The 23,880-nt window shown below is 41.5% G+C and overlaps 1 protein-coding gene across 12 annotated transcripts in view; it reads left to right on the forward strand.

The window, feature by feature from the left end:
* The window catches only part of APBB2 (amyloid beta precursor protein binding family B member 2), a 398,629-nt gene that overhangs the window by 77,004 nt on the left and 297,745 nt on the right, over positions 1–23,880 (forward strand). For 10 of the 12 annotated variants that reach the window (XM_077279860.1, XM_077279859.1, XM_077279856.1 and 7 more), the window contains one exon: positions 9,884–9,963. The exons of the other annotated variants lie outside the window; for them this stretch is intronic. The gene's annotated coding sequence lies outside the window, so the exon portion shown is untranslated. The remainder of the gene's footprint in view (positions 1–9,883; positions 9,964–23,880) is intronic. 12 annotated transcript variants of the gene reach the window in all.

Consider the following 23,880-nt stretch of genomic DNA (forward strand, 5'->3'; position numbering starts at 1 on the left):
CTAATGCTGCAGAACCAAAGCTCGCTCTATGTGCTGCATTGGAGAGCGCACAGTTTGGGGGAGTGCCGCAGCTCCAAACTGTCAATCAGAAAGGAGCACTCTGCCCCCAGAGAGCAGGAAACCTGGGGAGAAGTGCACTTCTGGTGAAGATGAGACAACCCCTTAAAAGTCAGTATTGGGAATCTAGTGGAATATTAAAATAAACGGAAAAGGAGACGGATATGTTGTTTAACCAGAGATCGGAGCAAATATAGAAATGGCTGTGCAGAAAAGTGAAGAGACACAGGTAAGTATGGTGCCGCATCAATTCATTGGCTTTAGTGGAGCTTCTGCAAGTGAATGGGATAGGGCCCTAAATCCTGAGTCCATGCAACAAAGTATAAAAGTCCGCACTGCAAGTTCCAAGTAAGTTAAGTCAGGTTCTACTATTGTTCCATCTAGACGCAACCAGAGCCAACATATAGATCCAATTCAACTACCCTGCCCGGATCAAATATTGGTTACTGCTCTATGTCGGTCTGGAAAACTGTTACCTGTCTGGTGAAAAAATTATATCTATTAAGACCAGCAGATTTAAAATAAAATAAAGTGGTTTATTATTAATACTCCCAAAAAGATGTATTAAAAATGCTAAGAAAAACGTCCATCTGAGATGGCTACATATGAATATTTTTATTAGAAGCTCTTTTTTGTGAATATAACCAATAATCCAGTTTATTTGGTATCTGCACTATATACGTTATTCATCATATAGATAACTGTTGCTAGACTCACATGGTGCAGTAGACAGTATTCGATCCGTGGCACAGTAGTTGAGTTGAATCTATATGATGCGTGTGGTTAGGTTTGGTTTGAACAATAGTAGAATCTGACTTGGCTTATTTGGAACTTGCTTTTCTTGGGTAGTTACGGTAAATGGTGGTGAGCGTTTGACATCACCACCCTTTAGCATTTTATTTCAGCGTGGTGGTGAAGCCCTTGTGGATGTTTGAAATTTGAGGTAGTAAAATAACTTCTAATCTTCTTAGCACAGCGAAGCAAACTGTCTGCCGGGCGTTCCTTCTGCTGTGAAATGTCCTCGGCTCACTGCTCTGAACAGCGCCATACTCCTCTTCACTGTTCTTGGGTGGCAGTTCTAGTGATCTCTGAAGATGGCTGTCAGTCCAAAATATTGGTTAAGGGTTGAGGAGCATTCAGTTAAAAAATCCAACAACATTTCACTACAATGGAATACGCAGCAGACTTTCAGCATCATGATGCGAGCTAGAATGATTTCCAATCGAATGCAGGATAGGGGCTCACCACGCTTGATGGTCATCTGGATAGCTGAGAAGCCTGATACCGATGGGTGCTATATACTGCTGGTGAAGCACAGCAACATACGAAGAAGGAATGCAGCATGTCCATCCAGTAAAATAAAAGTCCTTTATTCAAATTTTATTAAAAACTAGCTGAAGAGCCCGGCGTTGTGGTTAGTTATAACAAATTATAATGATTATCCTCCATCCCATAGTCCCGTGCCCATATACCCATCATACATATCCTCCATCTCATAGTCCCGTGCCCATATACCCATCATACATAACCTCCATCCCATAGTCCTGTGCCCATATACCCATCATACACATCCTCCATCTTATAGTCCCGTGCCCATATACCCATCATACATATCCTCCATCCCATAGTTCCGTGCCCATATACCCATTATGACATCATCTTCGCCATGGCAACCATTCTGACATTGCCGGCATGGCAACCTATTATGACATCATCGTCGCCATGGCAACCATTATAACATCATATTCACCATGACAACCTTTATGACATCATCATCGCCATGGCAACCATTATGACATCATCATTGATACACACATACAGACACACACACTCGTTTTTATATATATAGATGAGTGGATCCTTGGAAGAATGCTAAAAACTAGCTCGTTCCTGACGCAAGAAATGCCCTTAGTCATAAATGTATGACTACCGTCTTAGTATGATTTCCACCTACATATATGTTTGAACAGCCTTACACATCTCCTATCCTGGGCAATTAGCACTTTTTAGTTATTAAAATGACTGACATACTCTCTTTTAAAACCATTAACTATTTTGTGGATCAGCCATATGAAAACTGCTTTACTGCAATGTGGCATCTGTAGAAGAGTAAAACAGAATGCAGTGACCATCAATCATACTGTGGTTGTGATATTCCGAAATTTAAAAAAAGTGTGCCCACCTGGAGCCAAGGAAGCACGACGTACGGCTAAGTGATATCACTATGAAGTCTGCTAGATCTCGCGCTGTAGGTCATGTCCTTGCTCAGTCACTACCTGTGCTAATTGGTGGAACACACAAAGGGCCATTGATGTCATTCTAACCAAATTAGTTTCCTCGCCTTTCTAATGTGTTTCATTCTCTGTCCACATCAAGGGAGATTAAAGTGCAATAAACTAGGGATGTAATGCTTTACCGATTACCAGAGCAGTGGTCACCAGCTAATTATTACTACCTGTATGATCCATGCAGATGGATACAAATGTTATAAAGTGACACATAACTAAAAAAGAGCTGTCATTTCTATCGACTTGTCTATTTTAAAAAATAGTTGGATACCCCATGAAATTTCAGTTTTGGAAAATCTTTTATTTCTCTTGGAAATGTATGAATAAGGGTGCTTTCATATTGCGTTCTGTGTCCCGGTCAGGGCATACGTACGAAATCCCCCGCAGGGTCCAGACGCATGCGCCTACGGGGCCATAGACTGTAACTGCACTTTTTTCTGGAGTGTACCCCTACAGGAGGTGGACACTCAGACGCAGTCTAGTACATCTGAGTGTCCTCCTCCAGTAGGCATACACTCCCGAAAATGATGCACGGTAGGGCGCACGTTCGCTCTGCCATCACCATTACAGTCAATGGCCTCGTCGGCATATGCATCCGTACCCCATTTTGAGGGGGACACAGAACGCAATGTGAAAGCACCTAAAATTGACACATGAGCTTTACTAGTAAAAGGTTGTGTCCCCAAGCAGGCAAATAATGGCAGCACTGACTATACAATACAATGTCAGCATGTTTAGGAATACACTAAATTGAATGGAGGATGGTATTACAGTTTTCAACCGGTTCATAAATTTCCTCAAAAAAATAAAAAAAGGCACAACACTTCACATTTAAGAAAATGTTCTAGAATAAATTAGGAGAGTTGACAGGTTTGATGCTGCTTGAATAAACAATATAATGAAAATTGAGCTTGATTTGCATGTACAAATGATGTTTACATTTGAAAGGGAATCTTAATAAGAATCTAACCCACCCAACACCAAACCACACATATGGGCATACAGGTCTTTGAAATCTAAATCCACTGATACCATTATATCTTCCATCTGTTGCTGCGCTTTAATATTCAAATGAGACGGTAAGTGCTCTGGGCGTGATAAAGCACTTCACGAGCCTCTGCCTCCCAAGTTTTATCCTGACTAAGCACTAGCATCTTTAGCTTGATTGAAAGCTCACTGTCTTGTTTCCTTGCCTGGTGCCTGAGGTCACATAGACATTGAGCTATCAAGCTAAAGTGGTTAAAACAAGCTCGGGAGGCAGAGGCCCAGAAAATTCTCTGTCACACCCAGTACACCTAACTTCTAATTTAAATATTGATTAAAAGGCTAATTTCTCAGGAATGCAGCAAGAGATAGAAAACATGAAGGTGTTGATGGATTTAGCTGTCAGACTCCTGCATGCCCATATGTGCGGTTTGGGGGATGAATCTGACTGACATTCCTTTTAATAATCGTGCTTACATTTATTACAGGGGATTTCCTTTTTCAGAAGACCCCTGTCCATAGGTGCAGTTTGTTTTGAAGAAAACTGTGCTTTACTTGCCCTCCATGGGTCGAGCCCTGAATCACTGGGGTTTGTAAGAGCTGACGTCACATTGACTGCCCTACAGCCATTCAGTGAGCACGGAGGCTTGTGCTGTCTACTTGGGCAGAGCCAGTGAGCTCAGTTACTAACTGCAATGCTGTCGACCTGACGTCAGCGCCACAGATGGTAAAAGACAACAGGAACGGCGGAGACTCAGCACTGCACCAGGAGAGGGTCCAGTATGGTAAAGGAAACTGTGCATATAGAGCCAGCGAAGTTCTGAAATCGGAAATCCCCTCAAACTACAGCTCTGGCAAAAATTAAGAGACCACCACATCAAAACCCTGTCATGGGCAGCCCAATCTCCAGACCTGAACCTCATTGAAAACCTCTGGAATGTAATCAAGAGGATGATGAATAGTCACAAGCCATCAAAGAACTGCTTACATTTTTGTACCAGGAGTGGCATAAGGTCACCCAGAAGTAGTGTGAAAGACTGGTGGAAAGCATGCCAAGACGCAGGAAAGCTGTGAATAAAAATCATGGTTATTCCACAAATAAATCTGAACTCTTCCTGAGTTAAAACATTAGTATTGTTGTTTCTAAATTATTATGGACTTGTTTTCTTTGCATTATTTGAGGCCTGAAAGCACTGGGTTTGTTTAATTTTGACAATTTTTCTTTGTCAGAAAAAAATGCAAAAATTATTGCTTGGAAATTCGGAGACATGTCAGAAGTTTATAGACTAAAAGAACAATTTACATTTTACTCAAAAATATACCTATAAAGAGAAAAATCGGACAAACTGAACATTTTGCAGGGGTCTCTTAATTTTTGCCAGAGCTGTATATAAAGAAGCACTAACAAAAAATGTTTAGTTTTCTAATCCATCGCATTAAGTGTGTTGTGTAATGTAAGTACAATAAAATACTTGCCGATCGCTGTCTTCTCCAGTTTACAGTTTACAATCTGATAAATCGGGGACAACAACTCAAACCGGAACATTTGCTACAGCCCATCAGTTTCCATCAGGGCGGACAGGCAGCAATATAAATCTAAAAAAGATTGTTAATTGCACTAAATTTATAAAAATGCATATACATGTTAATAAATTTGGTGCATTTTCTGGTGTAAGTGATAATTAAAATTAATTACCTGATAAGCATAGTGCAACTATTAAAAATGTTATCTAATTTGTAACTTTCTTTTTTTGCAAGTTGTTGCCTACTTTGAGAATTTTTGACAAATTTTACATAAATTGAGACTTTTCTCTTGATTTCCCTACAGCGCCCCCACAGTGTAGTACTAAGATGGCAAGGTAATAGCTTTTTGGCTTTTGTTCAAGAGTTCCAATCCTGAATCCATTAAAGTCCTTTCAGATATCCTGGGCACTCCTTCAAAAACCTTCAAAACTCCAAGAAATATGAGAGGTAGTGAATTTCCCTCAGAAATATTCCAACCACAATGTCCTTATAGTGCATCATGCATAATGCATCGTCTCCATTGTCCTGCACTGCTCTCTATAACTCACATGCGACAGCCAAAAACTCTAATAATTTTACAATCTCTGCACCAAGCATAGGAAACAATGTGCTTTACACATTTACAGTATGTGATAGAATCAGTCCTTATTAAAACTGGAAGATGTAAGATAAAGCCTTAATGGGATACCAAGACATCGCTAATTTTCCCCCTGTCCAGTTTTATCATTGTGCCTTGCTATTAGCTATGAATGACTTTATTATGTGATATGCTGTACAAAACATGTGGTTTACTAAATAGCGAAGAATAGTTTCCTTTGCTATGGTTCTGTTAATCAGACATGTGATTTTTTTATAAATTCATGATCCTTTTCTCCAAACAAATCGATTCGGTGATGGCATGCAAGAATTTAATGTGTAATGTGGATATAAGCAGAAATCTCCAAGACCATAATTGTTACTCTACAACATAAGTATCGCACGCTAAGATGATTTGTATATTTAACGTAAATTTGTTTCCATTCATTCATGGAATCTATGATTTACTACCCAACCTATCAGGAGATTATACTGTAAGCAGGAACAAGTCTCCAAATTGGGCATATCTGTTCTGTACAGCTATACTCCCCATTTTCAACTAAATTGGACAACTTAGAAAAAAAAAGGGAACATAACCTATTTCTATGAGTACAGAGTGGAATACATCGGCCATTGACTCCTGTAACAAATAGTATCCTCCAACAGTTGTTGTAGAGATGTGTCTGCTGCTAGAACTCTGTGTGGCATTGACCTGGTCTCTAATCTGCGCTGCTGTTAACCTGCGATTTCTGAGGCTGGTGACTCGGATAAACTCATCTTCAGAAGCAGAGGTGACTCTTGGTCTTCCTTTCCTCGGGCGGTCCTCATGTGAGTCTTTTGTAGCGCTTTTTTTTGCAACTGCACTTGGGGACACTTTCAAAGTTTTCCCAATTTTTTGGACTGACCTTCATTTCTTAAAGTAATGATGGCCACTTGTTTTTCTTTACTTAGCTGCTTTTTTTCTTGCCATAATACAAATTCCAACAGTCTTTTCAGTAGGACTATCAGCTGTGTATCCACCAGACTTCTGCACAACACAACTGATGGTCCCAACCCCATTTATAAGGCAAGAAATCCCACTTATTAAACCTGACAGGGCACACCTGTGAAGTGAAAACCATTCCCAGTGACTACCTCTTGAAGCTCTTCAAGAGAATGCCAAGAGTGTGCAAAGCAGTCATCAAAGCAAAAGGTGGCTACTTTGAAGAACCTAGAACATAAGACATAATTTTAGTTCTTTCACACTTTTTTGTTAAGTACATAATTCCACATGTGTTAATTCATAGTGTTGATACCTTCAGTGTGAATGTACAATTTTCATAATCATGAAAATACAGAAAAATCTTTAAATGAGAAGGTGTGTCCAAACTTTTGGTCTGTACTGTGTATATGTGTGTATATATATATATATATATATATATATATATATATATATATATATATATATATATATATATATATATACAGATTAATATATATATATATATATATATATATATATATATATATATATATATATATATATATATATATATATATATATATATATATATATATATATATAGTTATTATTTAAATATATTTATTTTCGATTCTGTTATACCATTATTTGTTAGCCCATCCAGTAACTTGGATTTTCCTATGGTGTTATGGTGGGATGGTTCCAACTGTAATTGCACCCTCTGCAACCCATAATTTTTCACCACAATTTTATGGAAGTACATTAGGGGGGTATTAGCTCGTTTTGAAGAGACCTAACTATATGTGGTGACTTATTTTGAGGGCTCGCTGACACGAGCGTATACCTGGGACAAGTGATCTCCGATGTTGGACAAATGTTGTTCTGTGGGGCAGTATTGATCAGAGTTTTTTTTTCTAACACCAATTCGGCATGAGAAAAAAAATCTCAGCATGCTCCAATTTGCAACGCAAATCGGATGACACGCACCCGTTCAATTCATGGGAGAGTGGAAAACATCTAACTACACTTGGATGACATGTGAGTGCCGTCTGATTTTTTTATGGACTCTGATTCTGTCAGTCGAGAATCAGATCACACTAACCTGAAACTCGGATCAAACTCAGATCAGAGTTTGATTGGGTGTCATTACCATAATCGATGTGATTCTGTCGGAGGAGAGAGTCTACGCTTGTGTCAACCTATCCTCAAGATGATGCTTCATCTGAAAAAATATGCAAAGTAACTCATACCAGCACTGTTTCAGGGTTTTTGCCCCTCATCAGTAGTAGGTTACTGGTTAGGTGATTGAAATCCCCAGCTGCAACTCCGAGGGGATACTGATACGAGACACAACTATGTATGGAGACTTAGTTTCAAGGCAGTGATCTATGGGAATCTAAATAAATACAAAGCAGTTTTGTTACGGCATTCTTTTAGAAAAAAATGTGTGGTGGCCATAAATTGGTTCCATGCGCTTACTTGCCTTACCACGTGATAAACATTCATTGATGTAGATCTTTTTCCTTATTTCACACTGTGAGGTTACCTGACTTGTAGTAATCACTGTCTTTTCTTGTGTCACATGTAATTTCTATCTTACATAGCAATCATTATTCACAAATTGCTGCATTGGTTGGAAATTAGATTAGTGATTTCATCGTGGACCTTTTGACTAGGCTGCCACGATCGATTAGGGCTGCGTAATGAGCCATTTAGTGTGGCATCCTTGGTTTCAGAAATTAATCAGCATCCACGCTGGAAAGTGCGGAAGATTTTTCTACAGACTGACATAGAACAAATGAAATTCCCGTCCACTCCATTCATATCATTACCTGCTGGATGAAGGAAATGACCCTGCAGTTTTCTGTTTGTTTGCTTCATTTGCTGATTAATTACATTTCACGTGATCTCTGGACTTAACGCTGAAGTTGTTTTAGTATAAGACTGCATATATTATAGGACGGCCATTATTGAAAATAATGAAATTCTGCGCAATACTAGTAATTTGTTTCAGAAATCAGCAAAGTTGTTATCCAACATAGGAAGAAAATGAAGAATAAGAAATGTAAAGAATTAACTTAATACAGATAGAAAATTCTTACAAATTAGCTGACAGCTGTAAATCACTTTCTATAATGAAGACAGGATTTTTTGAGGGTGTAATACCCAAACATAGCACAATAGCAAGAGTGGCGCTGTTTCTATAGACAAGTGTCATCTCAAAAAACAGGTCTCTTATTGGGGATATTTAGTGAACAATATTTGTATAGATTTATATGAATATATGTTTATGTAATATACATTATATGAATGATGCATGGTTGACTACATGATACAAATATATGATGCTATTCTATTCATTGTATGTGTTATACTGTTTATATTTTGCATAGGAGAATACAGTAGAGGGAAACTGCCACCTGATTCATGCGGCTCAAACCACAAGTACCATAATTCGGAGCTTTGCTTTACAATTGCAGCCCGGTACGGTATATCCCTATCTGAAAAGCTCTGACGTTTCAGAGACCATATACCGTACTTAGAAGATACGGCTGAGGGCCTGAGATGACAATCATCTGGCCTTGCCTCCAACTAGTTTTTCTCATTGTGCTAGAAGTGATTAACAGGTCTCTCGCTTGGGGAGATACTGGTCAATCACCTTGCCAGCACTGTGAACCAGGCTTTGATGTATGCTGCCTGCGATTTGAGCAGTGTGAATCAATCAACAGGTGTCACGTTGTGACGGTCTTCGGTAAGAAAGGAAGGGCCTCAAACTGTCCCTAGAACTGGGATCCTAACTATCCCTGTCCCGTTAGGGAGGCCAGAGTCTCTGAACTTACTATGCTCCTGTTAAACCCTTATCTGTCCCCTCCAACATTTCATGAGTCCTAGGACCGAAATATAAGGTAACCAAGACACAAAGATCACAAAGTATCTCTGTTTTGTCTTTGTGTCTTATTTACCTTATACAAACACCAAATGTAAAGAGGTATATAGGGAAGGAAAGGAATGCACCAACCAAATGGGAATAGGACAATGAGGAAAGCGTATACCCAGCAACAGCACGCAACAATCTCCAGTAGCAACAAGGATCTCCTATTCAGCACAGTGTCTCCAGGGAGCTAGGAAGCAAAGCTTTCACTGGCAAGACAAAGAAGGTCTGGCCATATTTTATAGGGAAAGGTAGTGACCAGATCAGAAGCAGCTGACAATGGAGCTGCAAGTTTTTGACCAGCATAAAAATGGTTATTAACTTCTTCAGGAACTAAGGAAACTAAATCCATTTAATATGGGACACAAACACACAGGCTAAATGGAAGATCTGCCATTCACGAGATGTATAGTGATCTTCTAACACCAGATCTCCCAGGAGGACATCACGCATTTATGACAACAGGTTCCCTTTTCGTGTAAACATTCAGATGTTTTTTTAATGGCATTCAGTCATATTTTTGCCCCACTATATCTATTCTATGTTCCTTTTTCATTGCAGGATTCAAGTCATGTAGAGGCAGACATGAGCTAAATCTGACAATCTGACATCTGTGCAGTCAGCATTGTAGCAGCCAAAAGGTGAGTAGTTGGTTCTGACTATTGTACTCGGTGTGGAAGAAAAATTCCAGTTTTTAGCCAGCATCAAAAAATATTGTGGACTAAGGAAGTTATCATTTGACCACTGGGTAGGTGATAACTGTAAGATCATTGTGGGTCCCACCACTGGGTCCTCCACCAATTAAGACAAGACCAAGGTTAGGAGGATTTGAATGGATGAACGGGGGGCTTTTCCTTTTAAGTCTATATCACGGATAAAGCAAAGTGCAGCATCGGACTTAGCTATTTTCATTTATTCAAATGCAGATATGCAGAAGCAGTCATGGCCGAAAGTGTTGGCATCCTTGAAATTGTTCCAGAAAATATATTTCTCCCAGAAAATTATTGTAATTACACACGTTTAGTTATATACATGTTTATTTCCTTTGTGTGTATTGGAAAAGCACAAAAAAAAAACAGAAAAAAAGGCAAATTGGATATAATTTCACAAAAACTCCAAAAATGGGCCAAAACAAATTGTTATTGCACTCAACTTAATATTTAGTTGCACACCCTTTGGAATAAATAACTGCAATCCATCGCTTGTTATAACCATCAATAAGCTTCTTACACCTCTCAACTGGAGTTTTGGACCACTCTTATTTTACAAAACTGCTCCAGTTCTCTGATATTTGAGGGTATGTGCACACGCGGATTTTGCGGCGGATCCGCAGCATTTCCGCAGCTGCGGATCCGCAGCGGTTTCCCATGCATTTATAGTACCATGTAATGCTATGGGAAATTAAATCCGCAGTGCACATGCTGCGGAAAAAAACGCGTGGAAACGCTGCGGTTTATTTTCCGCAGCATGTCAATTCTTTGTGTGGAATCCGCAGCGGTTTTTACACTTGCTCCAATAGGAAGCTGCAGGTGAAAAACCGCAGCGGAAACCGCAATAAAAAACGCGATAAATCCGCAGTAAAAACCGCAGCGGTTTTGCACTGCGGATTTATCAAATCCGCTGCGGAAAATTCCGCAATGAAATCCGCAGCGTGTGTACATGGCCTGAAGGTTCGTTCTCCCAACAGCAATTTTTTAAGATCTCTGCACAGATGTTTAATGGGATTTAGATCAGTATGCTGTTTTTATTTTTCCTAAAACAAAGCATTGGTGGCTGCCCAGTAAGACTCCTTATTCCCATCTTCTGCCACCACCCTCCTTGACTGATATCACTACCCAGCTGTCATGCCAGGTGAAATGTTATGTATGCACCGATACCGCCGTTACTTTCCGATAACAATGCATTTGGTCACAAAGGAACGTAAAGCACCTGCACCAGCCATGACAATAATGGAACATGCACAAGATTTTAGTTGGCCAGTTGGGGTGTCAATCCAAGCGAGAAGTATCTGCCACAAATGCACTAGTTTGCATGAGGCTTCAATTTTGATTTCTTAGTGCTGGTACATCAGATTACTACAAAACAGGTATAATTTTTTTGCTGACTGATACAGACGTACAACTGGTTTCATTCGTGAAATCATTGTTAGTGGTTCTCTTTAAGTGGATGGAATTAGGAGGCAATGGAGGACAGATTGGCTGGAAGACATAGTGCCCACTCGTAAGGCTTTGCCGTCTGCCAAACATTGCCTTGAAGCACACACTACTTGATAAACATGTCCTTATCTACCCTAATCATCTGCATTTTGCCATTTCTGACATCATTTCTCATTCCATCTGCAGTTTAGTTTCCTACAATAACATTTGCAATGTTGATTTGGCAGTTACCATCCATAGCCGGTTACACAGCCTTAGAGAGAAGGGAACCCAAAAAAACAATTTAGCCTACATCCATGATAAACAGCAATTTATAGATCTGCCGATTCCGCGTTACAATGTAATACGTAGATTTTCATTGTAGAGGAGCATTTCCTGGTGACTTTTACACAGATAATTTATTATGTATGGGATAAAGATTGAAAACAGTTCTTCTTAAGTCTATAAAAAGTGGGTGTAAGAGCAGAATGGCTGCTTTCTGCTACAGTGCACAGATGGCCAATCTAGTTTTTGTTTACTTGTGCTTCTAATGGATTTCTCTTTTACATTTTACATTTGTCATGTTTAGGGAAGGTTGTGCAGATCGGAAAGCATAGCTCCCATATTGCAGCATAAACGGTAGTTTGACTCACCGCCTGCTGCGCTATATCTCTTCTACCGTTATATATTGATGGGCACAAAGTAGATTTACATTGAAATCCAGCCTCCTATAACAATGATTTTTTTATCCATGCTATGGAAATAACACTGCTCATAAAGCTCCCAAGTTGCCGTAGAAAGCTTTGTGTTTCCCCACAATTTCATGAGGGTTTGTTGCAAATAGAATTATAAAATTTGATAAAAAAAAGAAAATCCCCGTACATTCGTTATGTTACATGCTGCATACAAGAACACAGCCCCAAACTTATCATTTATGCATTCTTAAAATTAAATGCCCTTGGAAATATGCAATAGCGAATTTGTTGACAGCTCAATGATGATAATTGGGCTATGGCACCCAACCGTTTTTATGGCTGGTTTTACACTGCTTAGAATACTTAGGACCTTAGACCTTTAAAAGCCGCTGGGGACAGAGCCCACACTGCAGACTAGTCGGACAGGAGGGTCCCCAGCAGCTTCTCCCATCCCACTACCTTGTCACTGGATGGGGACCAACCTGTCCCGACTAGTCTACAGCGCAGTCTCAGCCCCTGGTGGTATGTTTTGCTCTGAATCACCGCAGCATTTCCGAGTCTAACACACCTCTCTGCGTTCATACAGCCGGTGCCTGATTCATGCTGCCCTCAGATTGGTCAGCACTTATCAGGTTCACTTTAAAAGAGATGAAGACATAAGAGGTATTTCCACTGCAAGATGGTTGTGAATAAGCATTGCTAAAAATGCTTGTTTCATTATCTTGCCGATCCCCCAATGAATGAACATAAAAGATCATCATTCTTGGATGTGCATCGTCTTGTGTGAACAGGACTCGCACTGTGGCAGCCTATGGGCACTGAGCGATCTACTATAGATTGCTCAGTCCACATTGTTTGCTTTGGTTTGCCTATTTAGGCAGGCAGGCAAACAACTATTGATCTGTATAAGTTTACCAGTCGGCAGACATATCGTGCCGCTGGTCTCTGCGTGTAAATGGGCAACTATAAAAAATGACTCAATATGGTGCCAGCTGTTGTCATGCAAGAAATATGAGCCCAGTATTTTTTTCCCATCAATGAACACTTGGAACAATTCCCTACCATCTTGTATGAAAACAGTGTATGTCCTTTGGGGAAGAAGGGTCCTGCACCAACTCTTGCTGCCAAACACAAAAGGCATGGAACGAAGCAGGAGGCTCTCATCTCTGTTCTTTAGTAGCCATATTGCATAACGTTTTGCTATCTACCTCCTTGGCTAAGGGACAAAATATCTTGTCCTGGCAGATGAAGATATCCGTCTACTTTGCCCATCTGAATCCGCCATCTTTGCCCATCCCAATAAGGTAGCGCTTCAGTTATATGTATAGTTCCCTAAGAGCAGCATCCCGACTGTGGTGGATCTCTAACATTTGCATTAATATAGTCCACTTACCAGCCGTATTCTACTATTCTCTATTCTGCTCAGAAATACATTTATGTTCTAGAAATCCCTCACCACAGTTTGATACCTAAGGGATTTGCGAGAATCTTCACCTAAATAGGCAGTAAGCTCGCAGCTTAGCACCTTACACCCGCAGAATCTCACCTTGCTTTATCAGCGGCAGCCTCCGCTTTTTCATCAGGCCTTAGGAGGTTTCCAGGTTTAGCTTCTATTTTTTTATTTCTATCAAGACATTAGTTCAGTTTTCAAGAGATATAAAAGCAATTTACTGAAAGTATCTCCATTCACCAGAAAACATTACCCTGTTTACAATTAATGGACCATTTAACCGATTGTGACAATATATTATTTCCAGCAGCTTATGAGTATTTTGTGCTAATGTTACTCGTAAAAAAAGGAAGATCACAAATGCAGGCTGTTCAAAGGCTGTATTTTTGCAGAGGTAAAATATCAGATCATTATAAACAGTAATGGGGACATTTCATTCATACTGACTATAGATTACAGAATGTGATCCTCAATATGATGCATGGTATCTAATAACTATTGGACACAATGAGCTCTTCCACAGAAGTTATAGGAATATATTCTGTACATCTTCACATCTTTGCATTCACAATAATGATTTGATATACTGTAGGGAAGGAAAGATAACAATACTAAAATAAAATGTGGAAAATGAGGGAAAAGGTGCAGGAATAAGAATTACAAGGTGATGGCAAAAGTGCCAAAACAAAAAGTTTTACAAGACGAAGAGGATAAGGTACAGAGACATACAATGTTAGAAAACAAAGGAGATATGGTAATACAACAAGAAAGATTCCAAGACAAGAGAATAAGGTACAGGAACATTAACAACTGCAAGACGGGAGAAAGTACTAGATTAAGAAAGACAGCAAGACAATGGGATAAGGTAGTGGAACAAGAAGGACTGCAAGACAAGAGGTAAAGGAAACATGAAGACTTCAAGACCACAAAATATTGGAACTAGGGTGACTGCAAGACAAGAGGTATAAGGTTCAGGAACATAAAGGACTTGACAAGGGGGGTCAAAGTACTGGAGACATAGCTCCCAACCGTCCCAGATTTAGTGGGACTATCCCGATTTTAGGGCTCAGTCCCAGCACGTCAGGGCTGTGTCGCTACTTCTAATACTCACCTGTGACCCACGTCGTCATTGGATGCTTGAACAGAGTCCCACGAATTGATACTCTCATCTCTAGTCTTAGCTGTCCTGAATACAGTGGACAGTCCCAGATTTTGGTCTACTCCCTACTGTCTGGGGCGTTTGCTGAATGTCCCTCACTACCACCACCCCTCTGACATCTCCTCCTGCCATGGGAAAAAGAAATGGTAAATGGGTGTGTATTCGGGTGTGGCCAGGGGCATGGCCAAAATGTGCCCCTCTATCTGTTCTTGATAAGTTAGCATTTATGCTGGAGCAAGAGGAACTGCAAGACAAGAGGGAATAAAGTACAAGGCAAAGTGCTGGATCAAGAGGGACCTCAAGCAAGGGGGATAAGATACAGAAATGTGAAGGACTATAAAACAAGGGGCAAAGGTACTGGAACAAGAGGGACCACAATACATGGGAGGTTACGTACAGGAAAAAGAGGGTCTGCAAGACAAAGGAAATAAGGTGTATGCCTGAAAAACAAAGGGGAAAATGTGGTGAAACAAGAGGGGTAAGATGCTGGAATAAGTAGGATTGCAAAACAAAGAGGAACGATTCTGGAACAAGAAAGAACTGGAAGACACATAGTAAAAAGAGCTGGAACAAGAAGGATTATTATTAGTGATGAGCGAGTGTACTCGTTGCTTGGGTTTTCCAGAGCACGCTCGGGTGACCTCCGAGTATTTGTTAGTGTTCGGAGATTAAGTTTTCATCGCGGCAGCTGAATGATTTACAGCTATTAGCCAGCTTGATTACATGTGGGGATTTCCTAGCAACCAGGCAACCCCCACATGTACTCAGGCTGGGTAGTAGCTGTAAATCATTCAGCAGTGGCGATGAAAACTAAATCTCCGAGCAGTCATAAATACTCGGAGATTACCCGAGCGTGCTCTGGAAAACCCAAGCAACGAGTACACTCGCTCATCACTAGTTATTATGTGTTGTGTGTAGTGAAATGCTTATGTAGCAAGTGGAGATACTGTAGACGCTCTTGCACTAAACAGCTGTAATAAAATTACTGTAGCAAAAATGACTTTTCAATTCCTTGACGTTCATTGGCTCCTTGCTTGCCTCCTTGTCTGGGATTATAAACACACAATATACAATATGTACATCACGTTGCTCCATGAACTCCCAAGATACTTTCCTTGACAGTCTCCTCAGCAGATCATATCTTCTCATTCACTGTAATTGCCCTGGGGGATTATCACCACTGCACACTAATGAATGCACACTGCTCTTTTAATAACTATGTACAGTTTGCATTGCTCTATTGGACACAGTAATCATTTAAAGAGAGTAAGAACAGATAACTGCTGGTAATACAACTCATTTTGTAACCATTCAGCCAATATTTTAGAATACAAATAGATTCTATTCCCATTAGCGGCTTATAGGGAACGCAGAGAAATGTATTTTATAATGTTACATTATTAAATTATGTAAATGGGCACATGGAGCAAAGTGCCAAGTACCTCTGGTTCAGTGAGAGGTCCTTGTGTGGCTCCCTGTGACTGTCTATGACTGCCATTGTAGCTGCGTAGGAACCAGGATATTTCAATGAATAAAAAAAAAAAAGCAAATGCAGATCAAGAGTCTTGTAGGGTTTCATAATACATAGAGACAACCTGTAATAGGACCATTGAACTACATCTGGTGCCTCTAGATTCCAAACACCAACTACACATTCCTACATCTTCGTAAATGGCTATTGTATAATAATTATATAAAATGGTAAAAAGAGGATAACACATAACATATATTAACATCCTTCCCCACCATCCTGTAGAATGTAAGCCCGCAAGGGCAGGGTCCTCGCCCCTCTGTATCAGTCTGTCATTGTTAGTTTGTTTACTGTAAGTGATATCTGTAACCCCTTCTCATGTACAGCACCATGGAATCGATGGTGCTATATAAATAAAAAATAATAATAACATATTCAATTTATTCTGAAATTCCCTAAATTCTTAAACGTAAATGAACAACTGTATATTCGCAAAATAAGCTATCCATGTGTGTACATGAGGAATAACATTAATTAGTCATTATTTGACATGAATCTTGCATTTTAATTTCATTTCTGCACTCTCAGTAATAAAACACGATTAACCTGCAGATATGAGCTGGCGTAGCTTCAGTCACAGCTCAGCATTAGAGCTGGCTTTCAGTCACTGCCGGGGCGCGGTTACAGCCTCGCCGGCCCACCGCATGACTGAAAGCCCAAGCCTGTCGAGAGGAATTAAAGTAATTTCATCCTAGCAGTGGGGCTCGTAGGGGCGCCAGCCAGCTTCAGAATGTTATTAACCTGCAGATTATCCCCAAGTCTGCAGGTTAATAGTGTATTTTTACATTACAGGTTTCCTTTAATTTTCTGTTCTCTCTGCAATAGTGGGTGTAGACTAGTAGCTTTGATGTCTCCCGTATACAATACACAGAAACAAAAGGTATTTCTGCTCCTCTTTCTCTGTGTTACATAGAGACAGAAGCAGCAGAGGCTTGGATGAAATTATACATCAGAATTGAGCTGTGTACCTGTGAATCCAGCTTGTAATAAGGTAAAACAATTGGTTGAAGCTGCAACAAGAGCTCCCTGATTCTTATTGTGCTCAGTTAATTTATTGCTACATTTCCAATAGAAGAAACAAAGGAACAATACAGTGCACAGTTCTAAAAAAAATATGGTCCAGCAAATAATTTATTTGTTTTAAAACCTCATTATTTTAAATAAAAAATGTCAATTACTAATACCCTATATCAGTCGCAAAATCACAAGAATCCTAAATAGTCATTGTATATTTAAATGGTAAAGATGCCCTTTTTGCAGACTGTCCCATCACCTACTGCCCCCTTACCCTTTCTCTGAGTCACTATATACATGCCGATCCAGCACCACATATAAATAGTAATGAGAGCCTGTCATGTCCCACGACTTGAGAAATCATTTAATGTTTGCATTGTTTGTGTTCCATCCTTTCTTTCTAGGCAGAAGTTTGCCTTTCCCTTTATTTTGTCCCAACTCTCTCACTGTAGTCCTGTGATGTATGTTTGTTCACGCCCTTATTCTCCATTTTGTCATCATCCCCATATCTGTATGCATCCTATTACATGTCCTCTGTTGAATATTCCTTTTTACCTGCTGCTTTCATCATAATACAAGAATTTCAGTTAAAGCAATCCTCTTTTCCTGGAGTCTTCTTACATGAGAACGTGGCTGAGTTAAGCTATCTGATAAATCGGTATGAACGTGAGTACAGGTGAATACGGAAGCGCCCAAAAGAATTGGCCTATCCAGGCACCACTGCGTTCTACATACCCATGAGTCAGAATAGTAAAAAGGAATAGCCTGCCTTCAGAGACAGTAACTAAAGGTCTGTGCTGAACCTCAGTGGAAAAGGACATTTCCCAGATACACAGTAACCCAGTTCCCAGCCAGACCCCAGCGTGCATAGAAGCACACACTGCAGATAAACAGTGAGAAGTATAACCCTCATCATCCACTCTTCCTGCCTGCAAACAAATCATGTCTGAAGCAAGGAATACAATGTCCCTACCAGACTTACAAACACAGGACAGAGACCCAGATCCCCATCCACCAGCTAGTGAAAGAGGAAAACGTACAGTTAAACCTACATGGAAAGTCATGGAGAATTTAGAGACTGAAAAATGTGTTGTATATAGTGATGTGTCTTCACTGTGGGAGAAAGTGCTGAGTCACATAGACACTGTATCAAGGCCTGCTTCTCATGAGTTACCACTTGAGGGAGCCCTAGAACAATTATGCACAGCATACCAAAGGTATATGGAGAAGACTGACCAATACATTATTCTCCTGAAGAAACTGAATTTGCCAGAGACTTTAAAAGAATTGCAAAGTTTCCAGCAGCTTAATTCTGAAAGGGACTGCACCGTACGCGACATTAAGACAAAGATAGAGGCTAAAATTGCACGGACACCAGATGCATCATCTCGCTCATCCAAATCGTCTAAGCACTCAAAACGCTCATCTAGGTCAAGTTCATCAAAATATTCCACTCTCAGCCAGCAGCTTATAAGGGCACGTGCTAAGGCAGAAACGTCTAAGATACAAGCAGCCTTTGCGCAAAAGAGAGCAGAAATGGATGCAGCCACAGCACAAAAGAGAGCAGAAATAGAAGCAGCCAGAGCAGAAATGGATGCAGCCACAGCACAAAAGAGAGCAGAAATGGATGCGGATGCAGCACGCAAGGAAGCTCTGGAGAAGGAATGTGAGCACGCAACAGCCATGGCGGAGTTAAGGATCCTGGAGCGAGCTATCAGTGGGAGTCAAAGAGACAGCATCAGTTTGTGTGAAGTGGAGGCGGAGGACCCTATTGAACGCACAAGAGACTACGTGCTAAGCCAAAATGGCGAACCGCAGATCATCACTAACACTTCTGATGGCGTTCATGCTTCTCCAGGACACCAGGATGCCGATCAACTTACAGAACCCTACACTCAAGGTCAGTACAATGCTCCCAAACTTGAACTTCCTTCGTATTCCAGTATGCGCCAAGACCCTGCATCTCATCAAACTCCACAGGCTATTATCTACACGCAACCCAATATACCGGCAGGTCATTATACTCTCGACAACCGCACAGTGCCAGCTCCGCATGTAGCAGAGACTATACCCACCAAACCGGTTGCTGGACTAAATGCATACGCCACTCCATACTTACCCACGTTTCAAGTCCAAGACGTCTCCACTCCTATGTACAACACCGCTCAGCCCACATTCGTGCATCCTAAGTCAGAAAGAACAGACATGTCCGACTTCGCAAGGTACATGATTCGCCGCGAACTTACTAAAACCGGTCTCACAAGGTTTGACGACCAACCTGAAAATTACAGAGGTTGGAAAAATGCCTTTAGAACCGTAACTAGTGACCTCGGCATCACTGCTGCCGAAGAGCTGGACCTGCTAATCAGATGGCTAGGACCACAATCCACCGAGCGTGTCAAGAGACTCAGGTCTGTACATATCAGTAATCCAACGGCTGGTCTCATGGCTGCATGGGAAAGACTAGAGAAAAACTTTGGCAGTCCAGAAGCCATAGAGGACGCACTGTTCAAGCGATTACAGAGTTTTCCAAAGATATCAAGCAAGGACAGTTCAAAGTTCCTAGAGCTCAGTGACTTGCTGTTAGAGCTCCAGCTGGCCAAGGCAGACACCCACCTACCTGGCCTCAGCTACCTGGACACTGCTCGTGGAGTAAATCCCATTATCTCCAAGCTACCGTACAACGTGCAAGAAAGGTGGACTACACTAGGGTCAAAATACAAGAAAGACCATCAAGTGTCATTTCCTCCATTCTCCTACTTCTGTGAGTTTATAAAAGACGTGGCAGAGCGCAAGAACGACCCAAGCTTTTCTTACCAAGAATCCAGTGGCCCAGCTTCACCTCCTTCTAAATACGTCAGCGCACGCTCGAACGACAGAAACCGCAGAGGTCCAGTGTCAGTGAAGAAGACGGATATTCTTCCCTTACCAACACCAGCCCCAGACAAGAGTAACAAAGGTGAAAAGATAGAGAACCCAAATCGTGAATGTCCCATCCACAAGAAGCCACATCCCTTAAAAAAGTGCATCGGCTTCAGGAAGAAACCGCTCCAGGAACGCAAGGAGCTTCTAAAGAGGTTCGGGGTATGCTACAGATGTTGTGCTTCTACTGAACACCTTGCTAAAGACTGTAAAACTACAATTAAGTGCATGGAGTGTGACAGTGAGGACCACGTACAAGCACTCCACCCATTCCGTCCTGACTCTACACTTACTCCTTCCCCCACCACGAGCCATGGCGGGGAGGACGCAGCTCAAACTGCAAGCCATACCACAATATCTTCTTCATGCACAGAAGTCTGCGGAGAAGACCTCTGGGACAAGTCCTGTGCGAAGATTTGCCTGGTGAACGTATATCCCAACGGTCATCCAGAGAAAGCCGTGAAGGTGTACGTCCTTCTGGATGATCAGAGCAACCGATCACTTGCAAGGTCAGAACTCTTTGATATGTTTAACTTAAAGGGAAATGCCTACCCTTACACCTTAGGTACCTGCAGTGGTGTTACAGAGGTTTATGGGAGAAGGGCCAGTGGTCTTACAGCGACATCTCTCGAGAACACCGTCGAGATACCGTTGCCTACACTGGTCGAGTGCAACCAGATTCCATCCAATCGAGAAGAGATCCCAACGCCAGAGGCTGCTCTTCATCACCAACATCTCAAGGGGATAGCAAACAAGATACCAGCCCTCAACAACAGTGCAGATATCCTGATTCTGCTAGGCAGAGACATCCTCCGGCTGCACAAGGTGCGTCAGCAAATTAATGGACCACACGATGCACCATTTGCCCAACGCTTAGATCTAGGCTGGGTAATCATAGGCAATGTTTGCATACACAAGATGAAGAGACCTAACAACATCTCCTCTTACAAGACACACATTTTGTCAAATGGTCGCAGCACCCATTTCCAACCATGCCCACATCACTACTGGGTGAAAGAGAAAGTGAGCAACACCAAGTGGCAACAGGAATCCTTCAACAACATGAACACACTCCAGTCCTGGGAAGAAAACCTCGGGTCATCAGTGTTCGATTCCACAAGTAATGACAACAAGTTGGCACCCACAAGGGAAGATAAAGAATTTATAAAGGTTATGGATAAAGAATTTGTTCAAGACGACTCCAACAGTTGGGTAGCTCCTTTACCCTTTCGTTTCCCAAGAGTGAGGTTGCCGAACAACCTGCAGCAAGCAACTGCAAGGTTCTCATCCTTAAAGCATACCCTAAAGAGGAAACCAGAGATGGAGAAGCATTTCATTGACTTTATGCAGAACATCTTTGACAGAAATCATGCTGAACCTGCGCCACCACTGAGGGAGGGAGAAGAATGTTGGTATCTTCCATCCTTTGGTGTCTATCACCCTCGCAAGCCTAATCAGATCAGAGTGGTGTTTGACTCCAGTGCTCAGTTTGAAGGCCTCTCTCTCAATAACCTGCTCCTAACTGGGCCCAACCTGAACAACAGCCTCCTTGGAGTATTGATCCGCTTCAGACAAGAACCTGTTGCCATAATGGCCGACATTCAGCAGATGTTTCATTGCTTCATTGTGAAAGAAGACAACAGAAACTATCTTAGGTTCCTATGGCACAAGGACAACAACGTCAACAATCAGGTCATAGACTACCGGATGAAGGTCCATGTCTTCGGCAACAGTCCCTCACCTGCTGTGGCGATCTATGGACTGAGACGGACAGCCCAGGAAGGTGAGAGAGAGTACGGTTCCGATGCTCGGCAATTTGTAGAGAAGAACTTCTACGTAGACGATGGGCTCAAGTCCTTGCCCACAAGCGAAGATGCAATTGACCTACTCTCCAGAACACAGGAAATGCTATCCACATCAAACCTCAGACTCCACAAGATTATCTCTAACAGTCAAGAGGTAATGAACGCGTTTCCATCTGAGGACCATGCCACAAACCTAAAGGACCTCAACTTGGGTTCCGATGTTCCTCCAACACAGCGCAGCCTTGGTCTACTGTGGGATATCAAACGGGACACCTTCACTTTCCAAGTGTCACCCTATGACAAACCCTTTACCAAACGAGGAGTCCTATCTGTCATAAATAGCATCTATGATCCTCTCGGGTTTGTAGCACCCATCACTATTCAAGGCAAGATACTGTTAAGACAGCTTACGGCCGAGAACACGGATTGGGACACCCCGCTCCCAACTCAGAAACAGCAAAGGTGGGAGGCGTGGAAGAAGTCTCTGAAGTTCTTAGAGCAACTCCAAGTCCCACGTTGTTATTCTCCAAGATCACCTTCGACTGCAATCAGAAGAGAAGTCCATATTTTCTCTGACGCATCTACAGAAGCCATAGCCGCAGTAGCTTATCTGATGACCTTAGGAGCTAACAAGGTACACTGTGGTTTCATCCTGGGTAAAGCCAAATTAACTCCAAAGCCTGCACACTCTGTACCCAGACTCGAGCTTTGTGCTGCGGTATTGGCAGTAGAAATTGCTGAAGTTGTACAAGACGTAATGAACGCGTTTCCATCTGAGGACCACGCCACAAACCTAAAGGACCTCAACTTGGGTTCTGATGTTTCTCCAGCCACACTTCTCACACAGAAGATTGGAGCTGCTACAGTTCCGCCTGGGAACTTTGATAATAAGGACATTTACAGACGTCAGTGGAGGCAAGTACAACACCTGGCTAACGTGTTTTGGCATCGATGGAAGACCAAATATTTACACTTGCTTCAAAACTGTCACAAATGGCAGACGCCCAGTCCCAATCTCCAAGAAGGAGACCTTGTTCTCTTAAAGGATACAGAGGCTCATCGTAATGACTGGCCAATGGGACTTATCACCAAGGTCCTACCCAGTGAGGACGGAAAGACTCGTAAGGTAGAAGTTAAGGTGACAAAAGGGGGCTCTACCCAAACCTTCTTCCGCCCGGTCACTGAACTCGTGTTGCTTCTACGAAAGGAGGACATCACATGAACTGAACATGCTCCTGGACGTTGTTCACGGCGGGGAGCATTCCTCCTCATCCCCCAGTTTATTGAATGTTGACATTTTCCATTGGATTGAACCCTTAACATTCCCATTGGATTCTGGGTTGGTGGAAGAGTTTGCATGTTTGCGGCTTCCCCAATCTGAAGATGGGTTTTATATACTTGAACTTATCTTTCGGTGTGATCTACGGGTCAACAACAACGAGTTGGACTTAAAAATCTTTTATGTTTATTATTGCATGCATGTTTTCTTCCTCTTGTTTTTTCAGGTTCGAACGACTTCGAAAAATTACGGACATCGTGAAATCCAAGGATTTCAGACGGGGAGTGTCATGTCCCACGACTTGAGAAATCATTTAATGTTTGCATTGTTTGTGTTCCATCCTTTCTTTCTAGGCAGAAGTTTGCCTTTCCCTTTATTTTGTCCCAACTCTCTCACTGTAGTCCTGTGATGTATGTTTGTTCACGCCCTTATTCTCCATTTTGTCATCATCCCCATATCTGTATGCATCCTATTACATGTCCTCTGTTGAATATTCCTTTTTACCTGCTGCTTTCATCATAATACAAGAATTTCAGTTAAAGCAATCCTCTTTTCCTGGAGTCTTCTT

The sequence above is a fragment of the Ranitomeya variabilis genome, chromosome 1, assembly GCF_051348905.1.
Source record: "Ranitomeya variabilis isolate aRanVar5 chromosome 1, aRanVar5.hap1, whole genome shotgun sequence".
Classification (NCBI taxonomy): Eukaryota; Metazoa; Chordata; class Amphibia; order Anura; family Dendrobatidae; genus Ranitomeya; species Ranitomeya variabilis.